Source organism: Myxocyprinus asiaticus, chromosome 16 (genome assembly GCF_019703515.2).
Source record: "Myxocyprinus asiaticus isolate MX2 ecotype Aquarium Trade chromosome 16, UBuf_Myxa_2, whole genome shotgun sequence".
Lineage (NCBI taxonomy): Eukaryota > Metazoa > Chordata > Actinopteri > Cypriniformes > Catostomidae > Myxocyprinus > Myxocyprinus asiaticus.
Window position 1 is genome coordinate 40,346,520 of NC_059359.1, and position 15,648 is coordinate 40,362,167.

The 15,648-nt window shown below is 41.3% G+C and overlaps 1 long non-coding RNA gene across 1 annotated transcript; it reads right to left on the reverse strand.

Annotated features, from left to right (window-relative positions):
• Positions 1-243: 243 nt before the first annotated feature.
• On the reverse strand, positions 244-15,227 carry LOC127454435 (uncharacterized). Its single transcript, XR_007899536.1, has 3 exons — positions 15,180-15,227; positions 8,239-8,309; positions 244-274 (listed from the first exon to the last, which is right to left on the reverse strand). It is a non-coding gene; the product is annotated as an uncharacterized LOC127454435 (long non-coding RNA).
• Positions 15,228-15,648: the final 421 nt, after the last annotated feature.

Sequence of the window (15,648 nt, forward strand, 5' to 3'; positions counted from 1 at the left end):
TTTGGCTAGTTTGGACATTTAATTTATTCAAAGGAAGAGCTCAAACTTGTGTGCACAATACAAACTTTTTTAAACAAGAAAAACTGAAGAGCTGCAATTGCAACAGGTAATTTCACAGTGTAGGGCTTTATTCAAATTTGTCCAATGGGATTGATTCACCATGCGTGCTGTGCGCGGGAAGTTTGGGATGTGCATGGACCGACGCTCACAAAATGATGGATCTCTGACTGTCTTCGGAGGATCTTCTCCTCAAGTTAAAACAACCTGGAAGTCACTGAAGAATCACATAAATTCAGAGGTAAGTTTAACTTTAAGTTTTTTTATAATTGGTATTTCACTTGTATTTCGTGTATTTGTCCATTTGTTATGTGTTTGCAGGTAGTAATTTTCATTGACAGGGCCGTTGATGTGTATGCGTGCTTACCATATTTGCCCTCCTGCCAAAATACTTATTTAATGATACAGGCTTGAGAAAGCATACATATTGTTTTCCAATTCAGTTTAGTATGGAATAATTGACGAGGGACCATCTAATTATTGACAATTATTGCATACCCCATATTGGTAATCGCGTTGCGGCTGTTACGCCTCAGGTTTGCATTCATTTTCAGTAATTCGACGTTCGAGACAATCATTCCTCTTATACCAAATCTACTACACCTCAAGACATTTTTTTGTCATGCTTTCTTCATTTAAACACAGTTTGTCTAAATGCTTTTTGCACCACGTATTTAGCATGTAATGGTACGTGTCCACTGACACGGAATATATCCGCTCAACGCCGCTCACCACGCCAGAGAGCTGGTGCTTTGGGCCGGTGTTCAGCAAGTGTGTATCGGCTATGATTGTTTTTCATCCATGAGCAATAATATAATTTTTACTATGTGTGATTACAGTTGGAAAGATGCCAGTGTTAATTCCGAATGCTCAAAGTACTAAAAAAACATTTGTTGATTTGTTACACTTTTGCTTCCCCAGCCACAGTATTGTCACAATAAATCCAAATATTATGACACTTATTGCCTGTAATCCTTGATCATGCTTATATATGTTTCTTTTTTTTGTTAGCATACTTGGCACCAATCTCTTGGAGCGTGTACATCTGATTCTCAAAGAGGAGAGGAGTAAGGAGAAATTTTGGCACAGTCATACTCTCTGAAGAAACTGCAAAGAGCCTGTCACAGGCCTGTGTAAAGTCTGTGAGTGGATTGCTATAGTATAACACATTAGCCAGCCAAGTGCACAATAATGTTTTACAGGATATATATATTTTAAGTCTTCATTTTTATTTCTATAGTGCTTTTCACAATACATATAGCTTCTAATCATTGATAGCATTAATACTCTTTATAACTGAAGAGTAACAGTGTATCTTTGAGTGGTTGAAAAATTTAAGTTCAGATAGGAAAAATTGTTTGTACATTTGAGATTGAACAAATATTTTCCTCTGCACTTTTTATTTGGCTCCAACAGGAGTTTGCTGTCATTGATGAGGATGCACCTTTGAGGGACATGTAAATATTGCGCATGTACTACAGTATATGGCAAGATGCTAATAGATACCTTAAAGACCAGATGCAGCACACTTTTTCATGGCAGAGAAGAGAGAAAGAATATATTGCTGAAAAGTTGTTAAATAGTTTACCCAAAAAGGAAATTTCGGTCTTTTACTCACCCTAATATAATTTCAAACCAATATTTTTTTCTTTGTAACACAAAAGGTGAATTTCTGGTGGCGGGACATAAAGCACAGTAAAAGTATTTGAAATAAAAGGTGCAATGTATTCCACATGCTCTGTAGTGATATGGTCACTTTGATGAACATAATTTAAGTTGTCATGTGAACAAACTTGGAATATAGTTTAATGAGCATTGATTACTTTTACTGTGGTTTAATGGTATTTTTCCCTCTTTTTAAGCTTTTGTTAAGTCACTATCCACTTACATTATGCCCAATAAACACTGTGAAGATTTCAAACATTCACCTTTTGTATTCCACAGAAGAAAAAGATATACAAGTTTGGAGCGACATAAGGATGTTAGGACATAATTTTCATTTTTGGGTGAACTATTTCTTTAAGATTGGTGTGACCACTTCAATATCAAGTTAATGTGAATGATTAACTTTCCAATACTATCAATATTGTTTTTATTTTTATTTATTTTTTATTAATTTATTTATTTTTTTTCAGTTAAGTGATTAAATTGACTGCATCCATTCATCAACTTTCCAGTGCTTCAAGGAGAGCTTCACTAGTATTGTGTGTGAGCTTGCACCAAGAAAAATCCTTTTGGCCAAAATATACATTGAAGCAAGAGAGGAGATGTTTATAAAAGATCTTCCAGGTATTTACTGTGGCATTACTGCGGATTATATGTGTAGTAAATATTGTCAAACAAATGTTTTTGTTTCGTCAGAATGATGCCATACTGTAAGTTCTGTAATAGCAAATTTAGTAAAGCTTGGGAAGTTGTTTTTGCAGACGTTGCATGGTTTTAATACTGTTCTAACATTATGTTTTCCTCTTACAGTGTGATGCTGATACACCATATTAAAATGGCTTTCAACAGGATGGTTCAAGTCCTGTTACAATGGATGGTGTGCAGGGGAATAAGAATCAAATAAGGGGTAATTGCAGCCTTCGGTGCATACTTTCTTTTTTAACATGATTTTTTTTTTTGCCCTATATGAAAAATATGCTCACTTCCTGCAACGTGCTATTGCAACGATATGAGTAAAGAATCATTCAAAGATGTCCTGTGTTCCAGAAGAGACTATTAACACAGAAAAATAAAAATTGTCATATTTTACTCACCCTCATGATGTTTCAAACCTGTATGGCTTTCTATTCTTATGTGGGAACAGAAAAGGTGATATTTTTAATAGGGATGCACCATTCTGGGCCGATACCTATAATTCATAGCGCATTGTGGCCAATACCGTCCTGGTTACTTGCGTAACCTCCGTTCCCTGATGGAGGGAATGAGATGTTGTGTTGATGTAGTGACACTAGGGGTCACACTTGGGAGCCCGAGACACCTCTGGTCTTTGAAAAAAAGTCCAATGAAAATTGGCGAGTGGTATTTGCATACCACTCCCCCGGACATATGGGTATAAAAGGAGCTGGTATGCAACCACTCATTCAAGGTCCTGGCCATTTCAGCGGGTAGTTCAGCATTGTGGCAGGAGGGACACAACGTCTCGTTCCCTCCATCAGGGAATGGAGGTTATGCAAGTAACCAGGACGTTCCCTATCTGTCACTCACTCGACATTGTGTCGATGTAGTGACACTAGGGGTCCCTATACGAAACGCCGCAACTGGCTGAACTGTGTTATGTGAACTGGCGGTGTGTGACAGGCAGACCACTGTGTGCCTCGTAGCCAGTGCACCAGGCCGACCCGTAACCTCCCCCAACACTGTTATGAGTGTCGAATGGCCCTTTGGGGACAAGTCGACTACCCAAAAGATAGAGTCGGGTTAGCCCAGTCGTGGCCTCTTATCCCCTTTTTTTCCTCTCCCCAAAAAAAGGGAATTAACCAACTGGGGCCACCAGGTCTAGTCGGGGGGGTGTCCCTCCCAAGGGGAAGACACCGTGGAGACCACACCCCGCCCAGAGAGAGGGGAGTGTTTTTTTTTAAAGTGGAAATACATCACATGGTCTTGCCGGGCTTTGTCGGAAGTATGCCATGTGGAGAAGTCCCATGGTAGGTCCTACCCTATGGGGGAGGAGTTACTACAAGCATGGTGACTGGGGCAGAGGGGCCTCTGAACAAGAAAGACACAGTTTACCAACAGGGAAACGAATTAGCGGAAGATATATGTCGCATGGGGTTACCTATGGGGAACCACCACATGTGGAGCACCTACCCCAGTACAGGGCTTAGTTAGCACGTGTACTGAGCTGGCAGCGAGTTTCTCTGCAAACTTGTCTGCCACAGGGCTCGGAGGAAATCAACCAAGGAACACAGTTTGTGAACACTACTGGGAGTCAACAGAGCACGTCTTCAGCTCAGGGGAGGTGAAAGGCACTATGCACAAGCGATACACCCGGCCAGCTGTCCCAGACTTACCTGCTTGTGCGTGCCACTACACGGGACGAAACTGGTTCCACCCGGAGATTGTGGAACCTCGCAAAGGTGTTGGGTGTTGCCCAGCCCGCTGCTCTGCAAATGTCTGTTAGAGAGGCACCACTGGTCAAGGCCCAGGAGGCCGCTACACCCCTGGTAGAATGGGCTTGTGGCCCATCCTGGGCGAGAAATGCCATAGTTATGGCGTCAATGAGCCAGTGGGCGATCCTCTGCTTGGAGACAGTGCTTCCTTTCCAATGTCCACCAAAGCAGATAAAGAGCTGCTCAGAGACTCTAAAGCTCTGCATGCGATCCAAATAGATGTGTAAAGCGTGCACTGGACACCTCAACGTCAGGGCTGGGTCTGCCTCCTCCTGGGGCAGTGCTTGCAGGTTCATCACCTGGTCCCTAAAAGGGGTCATGGGAACCTTGGGAACATAGCTCGGTCGGGGTCTCAGGATCACGTGAGAGTAGCCCAGACCGAACTCCAGGTACGTTTCGCTGACAGAGAACGCTTGCAGGTCTCCTACCCTCTTGATGGAAGTGAGCACAGTCAGGAGGGCAGTCTTCAAAGAGAGTGCCTTAAGCTCAGCTGACTGCAAGGGCTCAAAGGGGGCTCTCTGTAGACCCTGAAGAAATACAGAGAGGTCCCATGAGGGAACGAGGCACGGTCTGAAGGGATTCAACCTCCTGGCACCTCTCAGGAACCTGATGATCAGGTCGTGCTTCCCTAAGGACTTACTGTCCACTGTTTCGTGGTGTGCCGTTATAGCGGCCACATACACCTTCAAGGTGGAGGGGGACAGCCGCCCTTCCAACCTCTCCTGCAGGAAGGAAAGCACCAATCCGACTGTGCATCTCTGGGGGTCTTTGCATCGGGAAGAACACCACTTAGCGAACAGACGCCACTTAAAGGCATACAGGTGCCTCAGAGGGGGCCCTAGCCTGAGTGATCGTGTCTACCACCGTGGGTGGTAGACCGCTTAAGTCTTCCACGTCCCGTCCAGGGGCCAGACATGGAGATTCCAGAGGTCTGGTCCCGGGTGCCAGATGGTGCCCCGTCCCTGGAAAGAAGGTCCTTCCTCAGGGGATTTTGCCAGGGGGGACTGTCGCGAGGAGCGTGAGGTCCGAGAACCACATCTGGGTGGGCCAATAGGGTGCTACCAGGATGACCTGCTCCTCGTCCACCCTGACCTTGCACAGGGTCTGTGCAAGTAGGCTCAATGGGGTAATGCATATTTGCGAAATCCAGGGGGCCATCTGTGTGCCAGAGCATCTATAGAGTGGGCAGTGGGAGGATTCTAGGGAGGCGAACAGGTCTACCTGTGCCTGCCCAAATCGACTCCAAATCAGCTGGACCACCTGAGGGTGGATTCTCCACTCTCCCCTGAGGGTAACGTGCCATGACAGCACGTCCGCTGCAGTGTTAAGGTCGCCTGGGATGTGAGTGGTTCATAGCAACTTGAGGTGCTGCTGACTCCAGAGGAGGAGACGGCGGGTGAGTTGTGACATACAACGGGAGCGCAGACCGCCTTGACCACTTGGGCATGCGGCACAATTAAATGCAAAGGTAACAAAAGATTCTCCTCCCGGCCCTCCACTGGGGGATGGAGTGGTCTGCTTACCAGCTCCAGAGCAGCTTTCATCGTCCCTGGGTCGCCCGTCTCAGGAGTGCTTTGAAGCCTTTCACGGGTTCTTGGCGGCCGTGAGACGGGTGGCGTCTGCTTCCTGCAGTGGGCTCCACGCCGGGGCCGGGCTGCAGGGGCAGGCTGTGGTGGGACGTGACCTTCGTCGCCCGGAGAGCGAGGCTGGTCGCCGAGCGCATCTCCTGCATCAATCCCGGGGCGGAACTACCCTCGTGCAGTTCCTTTAGCGCCTTGTCTTGGTGGACTTGCAGGAGAGCCATGGCGTGCAGAGCGGAGGCAGCTTGTCCAGCAGCACCATAGGCTTTGGCCGCCAGGGACGACGTAAACCTACAGGCCTTGGAAGGGAGCTTTGGGCACCCGTGCCAGGTGGCGGCGCTCTGCGGGCATAGGTGCACCGCGAGCGCCTTATCCACTGGGGGGATTGCCAAATAGCCCTTGGCCGCCCCACCATCAAGGGTAGTGAGGGCGGGGAAGCTGAAAGATCGGGACCGGGCAGTAAAAGGTACCTCCCACGACCTTGTCAGCTCTTCATGCACTTCTGGGAAGAAAGGAACGGGGGTGGGCATGGCTGTGAGCGGCGCGGCTGCCCGGGAAAGCATGTCGTCATCTCCATGTCAGCCTATGACTGGGCGACTGGACCCGAAGGGAGGAGCCCAGCTGAGGCTTCCGCGTCCGACTGGACGAGCCCGCTCTCCGATGCTGTGCTCGAGAGCTCGTCACCTTCGCGGGCTCCGAATAAGAGGTCGAACTCACCGTGAGAACTCATCTGGAAGCACGATCAGTGCAGACGAGCGTGCTGGGGAATGGGAGGTCCGTGGGGGGATACCCGGCGGAGGTGGTCCCACTGGGGTCCCCAAATCGCCCCCAGTGCTAGCCGTGCTGGCGTCATACCCGTGGGTAGAAGGACTGAGGCGAGGAGCCTCTGTGGTGGCTTACTTTCTTACGAAGGTAAGCCGTGACCGCATCATTGCCACGGACATGTTCTCGCAATGAGTACATGACCCATCCACAAACGCTGTCTCCATGTGAGCAGCGCCCAGACACGAAAGACAGTGATTGTGGCCGTCAGAGGGTGAGAGCTAATGAGTGCAACCAGGAATAACACACAAACGGAAGGGCATCTTTAAAAAGACGCGTCTTTAAAAAGACGTTCCGTGTGTGCTGCTCTTTTAGAGAAATATACTCTTTTATTTCTGCCGAAGTGCCCAGGGGCGTTCTCTGCAGTGCACCAGTGCAGAGGGGGGAGAAGCCGCTGAAATGCACCATCAGATCCAGCAGAGGTGAATGAACAGCCGTGGGAATTCAGCTCAGTGAGCATCGACTGTTCGGCTCCGAAAAGAAAATCTGAATGAGTGGTTGCATACCAGCTCCTTTTATACCTGTATGTCTGGGGGAGTGGTATGCAAATACCACTCGCCAATTTTCATTGGCCTTTTATCAAAGACCAGAGGTGTCTTGGGCTTCCAAGAATGACCCCTAGTGTCACTACATCGACACAACGTCGAGTGAGTGACAGACAGGGAACAGTATTTAAAAAAAAAAAAAAAAATTAATTTTGAATCCTTTTAACTGCAACTGCTTGCTAATTCATTAAAAGCTTCTCATAAAAAAATAAATAAAAATGTCATATGTAGAAGCTTGGAATTTGGACTTGCTGCTATTTAAGGTTTGCCAGATGTAACATGAACCAGAAATGTGCCTTTAAAACAAATTTATGCTGATTTGAATGAGAAATAAATGAAAATACAGTTGCATAAATTGTAGGGTGCCCATGTATATAAGTGTTTACAGTAATCCTGAGAGAGAATAATGAACTTCAAACAGCTGTAATAATGCATTAAACCAAAATGAGGTGATATACAGCATGTCGCGAACATTAAAACATCAAAACACACATTACAAAACCTAATCTCTGTATACATGATGTACTATTTATGATAAAAGCCAGACTGCGTGTGCAGCAGTGATTTGTATGTTTCACGGACGCTTACTACAGCGTTCATCCTTAACAGTTCCAATGTATAACTTATGAAATGTGAACACAAAAATCATAATGGGAATATCATACAGATCATACAGATCGAATAGTCATGAATCATACAATTCTAAAAGTCTCAACTCGTAAAATACAACAAGCAGATTTGTTTCACTAACAAACTAATGTTTTTAGCCACCTCAAGTCACTCTGTGAAACATTTTTCAAGATCTATGAACCGTGTTAGGTTGTTTTGGGGCTTGTTTTATTCGCAATGTTGTACTGCAAGGAACGATGTGCAGATTCCCACATTCTGTTTATGTTTCATGAAGTAATGAGCGAAAATGATCACCCCCAAGTAACATGCATGTTTTTTGTCGTGTTTTCGGTTATTGCCTCATGAAACATAAACAGAATATGGGAAATGCCATGTCGTTACTTACAGCAGATGATCCCGAATTAAAACCAGACCCAAAACAACGTAACAAGGTGCAGAGATGTTGAAATAATCCACACAGTGTGACATCAGCTTCAGTTTGGCTCTTACCTGCTCTCACTCACATAGACACGTTGTGTGTATGCACGCACACTGTCGCTTGGGACTGTCCGAGTCTCTGCCTGAAGGAAACACGTCACAGACAGTCAGAGATTTTCGGCCACAAGCAAATAAACCTTAACACATAATCGGCGAAAATATTGACGGTAATTCCATTATCTGCACGATAATAATATTTGGATTTTCCCGGTTATCGACCGCTGATATATCGTGCATCCCTAATTTTTTATGAATATCACAGCCCGCCCTTTCAATGCAATTGCAGTGGATAGAGCCTCAATTTAAAGCTTAGAGGACCCAAAAGATGTCATAAAACTAGTCCATGTGACTTTGGCGTCTAATTTCAAGTCATCTGAAGGCATATGATAATTTTTTTGTAAGAAACAACCTGAAATGAGAGAAGGTCCTTCGAAGTGGTTTGTGTTTTCACGTGTTCGTTTTGTTCTTTTTGTTCTTTTTTTAAGCTTTAAAGTGAGGTATTGTCAACTGCCATTGTGTTGAAAAGATACCCTGTGATGTTCATTGAAACCTCTCCTTTTATGTGCTGATAAAAATGTATTTTTGGGTGAGTATTAAAGGGCACTTAAGTTCAAATGAAATGTGTAGAAATATTTTTAAAGTGAAATGTCTAAATATATATATATATATATATATATATATATATATATATATATATATATATATATGTCTCCTACTGTATTTGATGACAAATTGTGATTCTGAGATGTTCAAAGTGTTGATTATGTGACATTGTGTACAAAACTGTGAGAAATGTGAAATTAATATTTCATCTTATTAAATAACTGTGATTAAACATCAAGTTGGCAGTTTTTAATATGCTTTATTGAGTACAGATTTGCCATTCATAAGTTTCAAAGTGCTTGTCACTGGGGCAGTACCCTTAAAAGGCCAAATTTAAGGTCCAAGTTAGTCACCAAGGGTACATATTTGCCTCTTAAAAGGTACAAGCTGTAAGGGTATGAAAATGTACCCATGTTTAAGGGTACACGGATGTACCTTTGAGGGAACTGCCCCAGTGACAAAGGTAAACATTTTTGCACTTTTTTTTCTGACAGTGTAGAAAAATGTTTATTACTGCCAATTTGTATAGTTTTGATCAGATTAAACAGGAATTTTCTTACATTAAATGTTTAAAAAATGTTGCATGAATGAACAGGACTAAAGGAACAGGGATTATGCGATTTATTCACCACCCTTTGAAAAATATACCGATTTACATTGCAAAACTAACAACTCTCTGTTCAGCAAACCACAAGAAAAAAAAATGTAAAACATGTGCAGGTGTGGGAGTACGAGAAGCTTTTGAAATATGAGATGTGGGCTTGATGAATTGTCTGAAAATGAGTGCTTGACTCTGCAGGTTCATGTCTCTGAACACTTTGCCTCTTCTGTCACCACACAGGAATGCAGTGCGCCTGTCTCTCTCCAGGCACTCCGTAATCTTCTCCCAAGTAGGACAAGAGTAATCGCTAATAATACCTATTAGCTAATCAGCTGATTCCCATGAACCATTTTTATCTTTCTCGGAGAGCTCACATTACAAAATAAATAAATGCATCAAACCTATTGGCCTTAGTTCAACGTCACCCATGGTTTTTATTATCTTTCAATAACAATAATATGTGTAAACAGAATCCTAGTGTGGGGTGTTTAGTGTTAGCTTCAAAGCTAACAATTTGGGGATGAATTCACTTAACAGTTACAGCACCTTAGCACATGGTACAGTATTTTAATGCAAAAACCTACAATGTAGTCATGGCATTTGCAATCCAGTTTAACCAGGTGCTAAACTGGCTGATATAGCACTGCAGCACGGCATATTTAAATTAAATCACTGTCATTTTTTTCAGATGAAAACATGCCTCCTGTCGAGGTAAATTGGGCTTATTATAGAGAGTATTCACAAAACTCAGCACTGTTTGCTTGCCGTTATTACCATTGTGTTATTACCGAAACGTGGAAAGCAGCGGTTGATGTTTGTTTACATTTATTGTACAGTCCCAGCATAGTATGCTGGATTGTGGTAATCTGCTGCAGGTTTCAAGTTATGCACTCATTTTATGGAGATTATTGCACCGTTACCTGCTTTAGTGGATCAGACGCTAAAATAATGAACAAAACGTGCTATTAATGTGCACAATTCATTCTTAGAGAATGCCCCTCATAAAGCTCTATTTTGTGCTCTTGTCTGCAAATATCTGAGTGAACAATGAGGTATTCACAGAGTGGAACATAGATAAGGACATTTTTTCCTCATGAGGAATAATACTGATTCTAGTCATTTGCACCTTGGGACATACTTAGCAGCAACCTCTTAGCACAGGTCTCAGGGTGGACAGGGGAAGATGGAGAGGGGTTAGGGTCATAATAATATTTCCTGTCTACAAAATGCTGAATGATAAAAGAGAGAGAAGTTTTTTGCTGGAGGAGTTGTCTGTGCTAGCAAGCTTAGAAAACACTTATTAAAGTCTCGCTTACACACCAGCTTTCCTCAGAGTCTGGCCTTGGGGCAAGTAGATATTAATCAACCTGATAATTACAGCATTCCTAGACCCATGTCACTCAGGTGTTTAAGGATAATAGCGTAACATTGTCTATCCATCCATGTTTTATATGATTGAGAGGACAGCTGTCTGATTTTGTCCGAGCAAATGTTTTATTCACAGTTTGAATGGAAGTCTTGTCCTGGGAGAATTACAATTTATCAGAGGACACAAAAGTTAGCTGAAAAACAGTAGATAAATTGTGTGAGATAAACATGCACAGGATCCGGATGGGATTTAATCACAAGTCTACACGTATTCTGTATGAATTGATTTAACCTCCTTAGGAAAAACTAGTCCCATCAGTATAAGTCTTACGATTAATTATCTGAGAAATAGACAACTTCATCACAGAGACAGTTAAAGAACAGGTCAACAAACAATTGTGAAGCTTTTTTGGCTTGACGTCATCTGCGTTTTGTCATCGGTAAAATAGCCAACTTCATATCATGGAGACAATTGGAGAACGGGCTAACTTTGATGCTGATACTGCTGAACTGTCCTGTCTTACAGCACTAGTGGTTGTTGAACTGTGACTTGAGCTGCTTAAAGTCTCTATCTGCTCCTCGCCTCCATCACTCACCTATTTTAAGATATCGCGCCATTCCCGTTGCCTCTCTCCCATCCACTAGATGAACGATGACAAGAACTATCTCTCCTTTTAACCTTTGCCGCCCTACTCTGAAATTCTTATCGCGAGCCCCTTGAAGCATTTGAAACAGATAATGGTCATTCACCGTCTGAGACGTATCCTCTGGTGACTTAGCTTATATAAAGGGCTCGTGGGAATGAGGGACCAGCCATAGTATCCATATAAGTCATAAGGGAACACAATCACATCCTCATTGCTGTGAGTGATGTAGATAACATCATTTGATTTTAGTAGTTGTTGTAATTCTCATTTTTTATCAATGGCAAGAGAATTGTCCTCAATTCCATGTGAATTCTACCCCATACTGTTGTGTACATATTAGTTGGGTGGGTGTTTGGATGATTCTTCAACAATGGGCACTTTTGGTTCTGTGGCAATTAAATTCCTTTTCAACAATCTTTCTAAACCCACTAAATGATTTAATGCTAACAATGTCCAACAGTGGACATACATGCATCACAGGAGCATTCTGTATTTATTTTTTTTTTCTGATCCAAACTGAACTTATATAATTTCCCCCACTCATTCATTTTGTGGTGGAAATTATATTAATAGAAATGGCTGTCCATTTTGTCTTAATTAAATTAATTTCATAGCTAGCATTTTATGCTTCCTATATACATTTATTTATTTATTTTCACAATTTTACAAAATACTGCTTGATTGGAAACTCACAATAAGCGATTTATATTTGTTTTGATCTTTCTTTGTTTTTAAAGATCACTTGTCTCATATTTCATCTCAGGAATGCTCTTCTCGTTGCACTGTTGTCTTGGTAACCAAGTGCTATTGAAAATACTTAATTAGTGGCACCATATTTGGTCACCATAACTGAGGGACAGTCTAATCTTGTGTCAAAAAAAAATATTTTTCACTCAATATGTATTGAAATGGTTAATGTTTGTTTCTCTCTTTGTTTAGATTATCATCTATTGATTGTAATATTTTAAGATTGAAAGTATGGAAGGGTCCGTAAAAATTAAGCAATACAATCTATACATAGAAGGCCAGGAATGTCCCGATTCCATTTTTTTCTTTATATATATATATATATATATAATTTATTTATTTATTTTATTATTATTATTTTTGAGAATGAGGACAAGCACTGATACTTCCTTTTCGGTACTCGTCGATACAGATGCCTGTTTTTTTTTTTTGTTTTTTTTTCTTCTTCTTTCTTTTCTTCTCCATATCCCATATCCCATGATTCCATATCAACAGTTTATTAAATGTTTTCATCAAAATGGTGTCTAAAATAAATTTTTACTTTAATCAAATTAAAATAGATTTCCAACATAATACTATATTATTTTCATCAAATGAAGAGCTTTTATACAGAACCACACAGCACAATCCCAAATACATCATTGGAGATATTTTTGTCCAAAAAAAAAAAAAAAAAAAAAAGTGATGCACAACAGAGCATCACATATGTGAGATATTGCTTAAATATAATACAATTATCATTTATTTATTTATTATTAGTATTTTATTTTTATAGTATTTTTTTTTCCCCCATTAAAATCAAGCTTTTATTTTGGGGAAAGCTTTTATTTTGGAGTGAAGCCCTTTCCGTTTCTGTGTGTTGTATTCTGCGATACAGACAAACTCTGAGGTAGGAATATCTGAGCTGAAATTTCCCACTTCTGACCTCAGTGCATTCTAGTCAATCACACGTTACAGTCACATGAACACATATCAAATGCACAGTCTTCCAGATGCTAACTATCTGGCCATCTAGTAGCTATTTTACAGGCAAAATAGGTGAAAATGTAGGCATTGATTGATACACAAACAATTAATTTGTATAAATTTGTATTTTGCATATTCATACATTTTGGGCAGTAAAAATACATAAAAGTTTGTATGTTTGTATGTAATGTTTTACAAAACCCAGCTCCATTTTATGTTCGTTGGTCGCCACCACATTGGAAATAATACCAAATGAACCTACTCACTGAAGTTGGGGTTGATCGATCTACCCCAACTTCAGAAGTCAGATGTCCGACTTTGGGTGGCATTCCAGTCATTATTTCCAAGTAGTAGGTGGGAAAATTATGAGTTCTGAATTGTCTGGAATGCAAAATTAGATGGAAGCTTCTTGACCCAGTTTGATTATTAAACCACAAAAGTCTGCTATTTAATTAAATAAATATGTAGTCTGTATGTGCCTCGAGCTACAAAGTATATTATTGTTCTGCTCAATGTCATCTGCTACAAACAGAGCATGCAATGCTCATGATGGTGTTTTCCATTTATGAGCCAAGGACCTCTGAAAGGTATGAGCAGCCGCTGTTGGCACAACACCGGCTCCACACATTCACATTGAAGCATGCAGCACATGCAAACTATATATTTATCTCATTGCAGCCTTTGCAGTTCAGTAATCACAATAGGACATAACGTGATTTAATTTGTGCGCTGAATGTTATCGGAATGACATTCGTACGTCCGATGGTATCAGTTTTTGTTATCTGAGCATTTTTACAAACATGAGTACAAGTACATGAGCACGGTATTAGACCTGATTCCGATACCAGTATCAGTATCAGGACATCCCTATAAAAGTGGTAAAAAGTTTCCAAAACGGGTATGATGTGACAAATCAATGAATCAATATATAAATGACTTTTAATAAAAAAAAATTAAAAAAAAACCCTGGGACATAAAAAGCATGTAGTTGGGGAAACAGCCAACTATTTCATTTTAAATCACAGCAATGTCATTATTATTACTTTTTCCTTCAAATATGATTTGTGCACAACACCGGCTCCACCCATTCACTTTGAAGCATGCAGCACATGCAAACTATGCATTTATCTCATTAAATTGCAGCCTTTGCACTTCAATAATCACAGTAGGACATAACGTGATTTTAGTTTGTGCGCTGAATGTTTACGCAATTACATTTTTACATCAGATGGTATTTATTTTTGGTATATTTTTACAAACACGAGTACAAGTACATGAGCATGGTGTCGGACTCAATTCTGATACCAGTATCGGTATCGGGACATCCCTTTAGGAGGCATTTGGAAAGCTGCATAAATAAATTATAAAGGAGTTTCCAAAACAGTTATAATGTGACAAATAAATAAATAAATCATGGCATTATTATTATTATTATTATTATTATTATTATTATTATTTCTTAAAATAGGATATGTGGTACTTTTATGTAATTGTGAATAAAAATATTGTATAAATGTGATTTTAACACAAGGATTAGTATACTCGTCTATGTGTGTAAACTTGAACAATAGGAACAAACTGCACACTCACCGCACATCTGTGTTTTAATCATGGCAAAGTTGCATACTGTGGAATGGGCTTCTGTTCTTTCCCAGATAAACCCAAAAAACTGCACTTATCCTGCCAGTTTTGCATTTCTTAAATTATGGTTGTGTTGTTACTGCAATGAAAGCTATGAAAAACTATGAGACTGAGACACAACCTTGTGGATAGAGCAGAGAAGGATTTATGGTCTTGATGTCACCATGCCCATTATTCATTCAAAAATTTCTCCATGAGCTGGCTGATAAAAAAAATTGTGTCTGTAATTTTGAGGCCAACATGTTGGTGTCTGGAACAAACAGTAGTGGATATGTCTCACTGGTTTACTCCCATCCAATAAGCATATGCACACACACACACACACACACACACCACACACACACACAGACATTCACGCATATGAATATGCTCTTACCCACCTATTTAATTTCCTTTGGCCTTGTCTGTTTTGGCAAGCTTGAAACTTTACTGGTCAGCTGTGAGGTTTTCCTGTCTGCTGGTTGGATTTCAGACATGCGAGTATAATGCAGCTCGGGACGGAGAGGAGAAGCCAGATTAGATTGATGCAAGTTGTTTTTTCAAGGTCTCCCCACACTCTGCGCCATTGTTATTGTAGGAAAGTGATAATACTTCTCACTTCAAGCATAGCCCCTGCTATAGCTGTGCTTAACTCCAGCGTGCACACAGATGTATCAGATTAAATTGTATCTCAGAATCCTTGCAGCACTCACAACTCCAGTAACTGCCAGAAGGCCCGTAGGCAACGACTAAATTGCTTTGGTTTCAGTACACAAGCAGGCTGGCCCAGACAAGCTGGATCAGCACATTAGATGTGAATCCCTCCCAGATTTGAAGGCAGCCTTTAGCACAATTATTGATTTAGAGGGA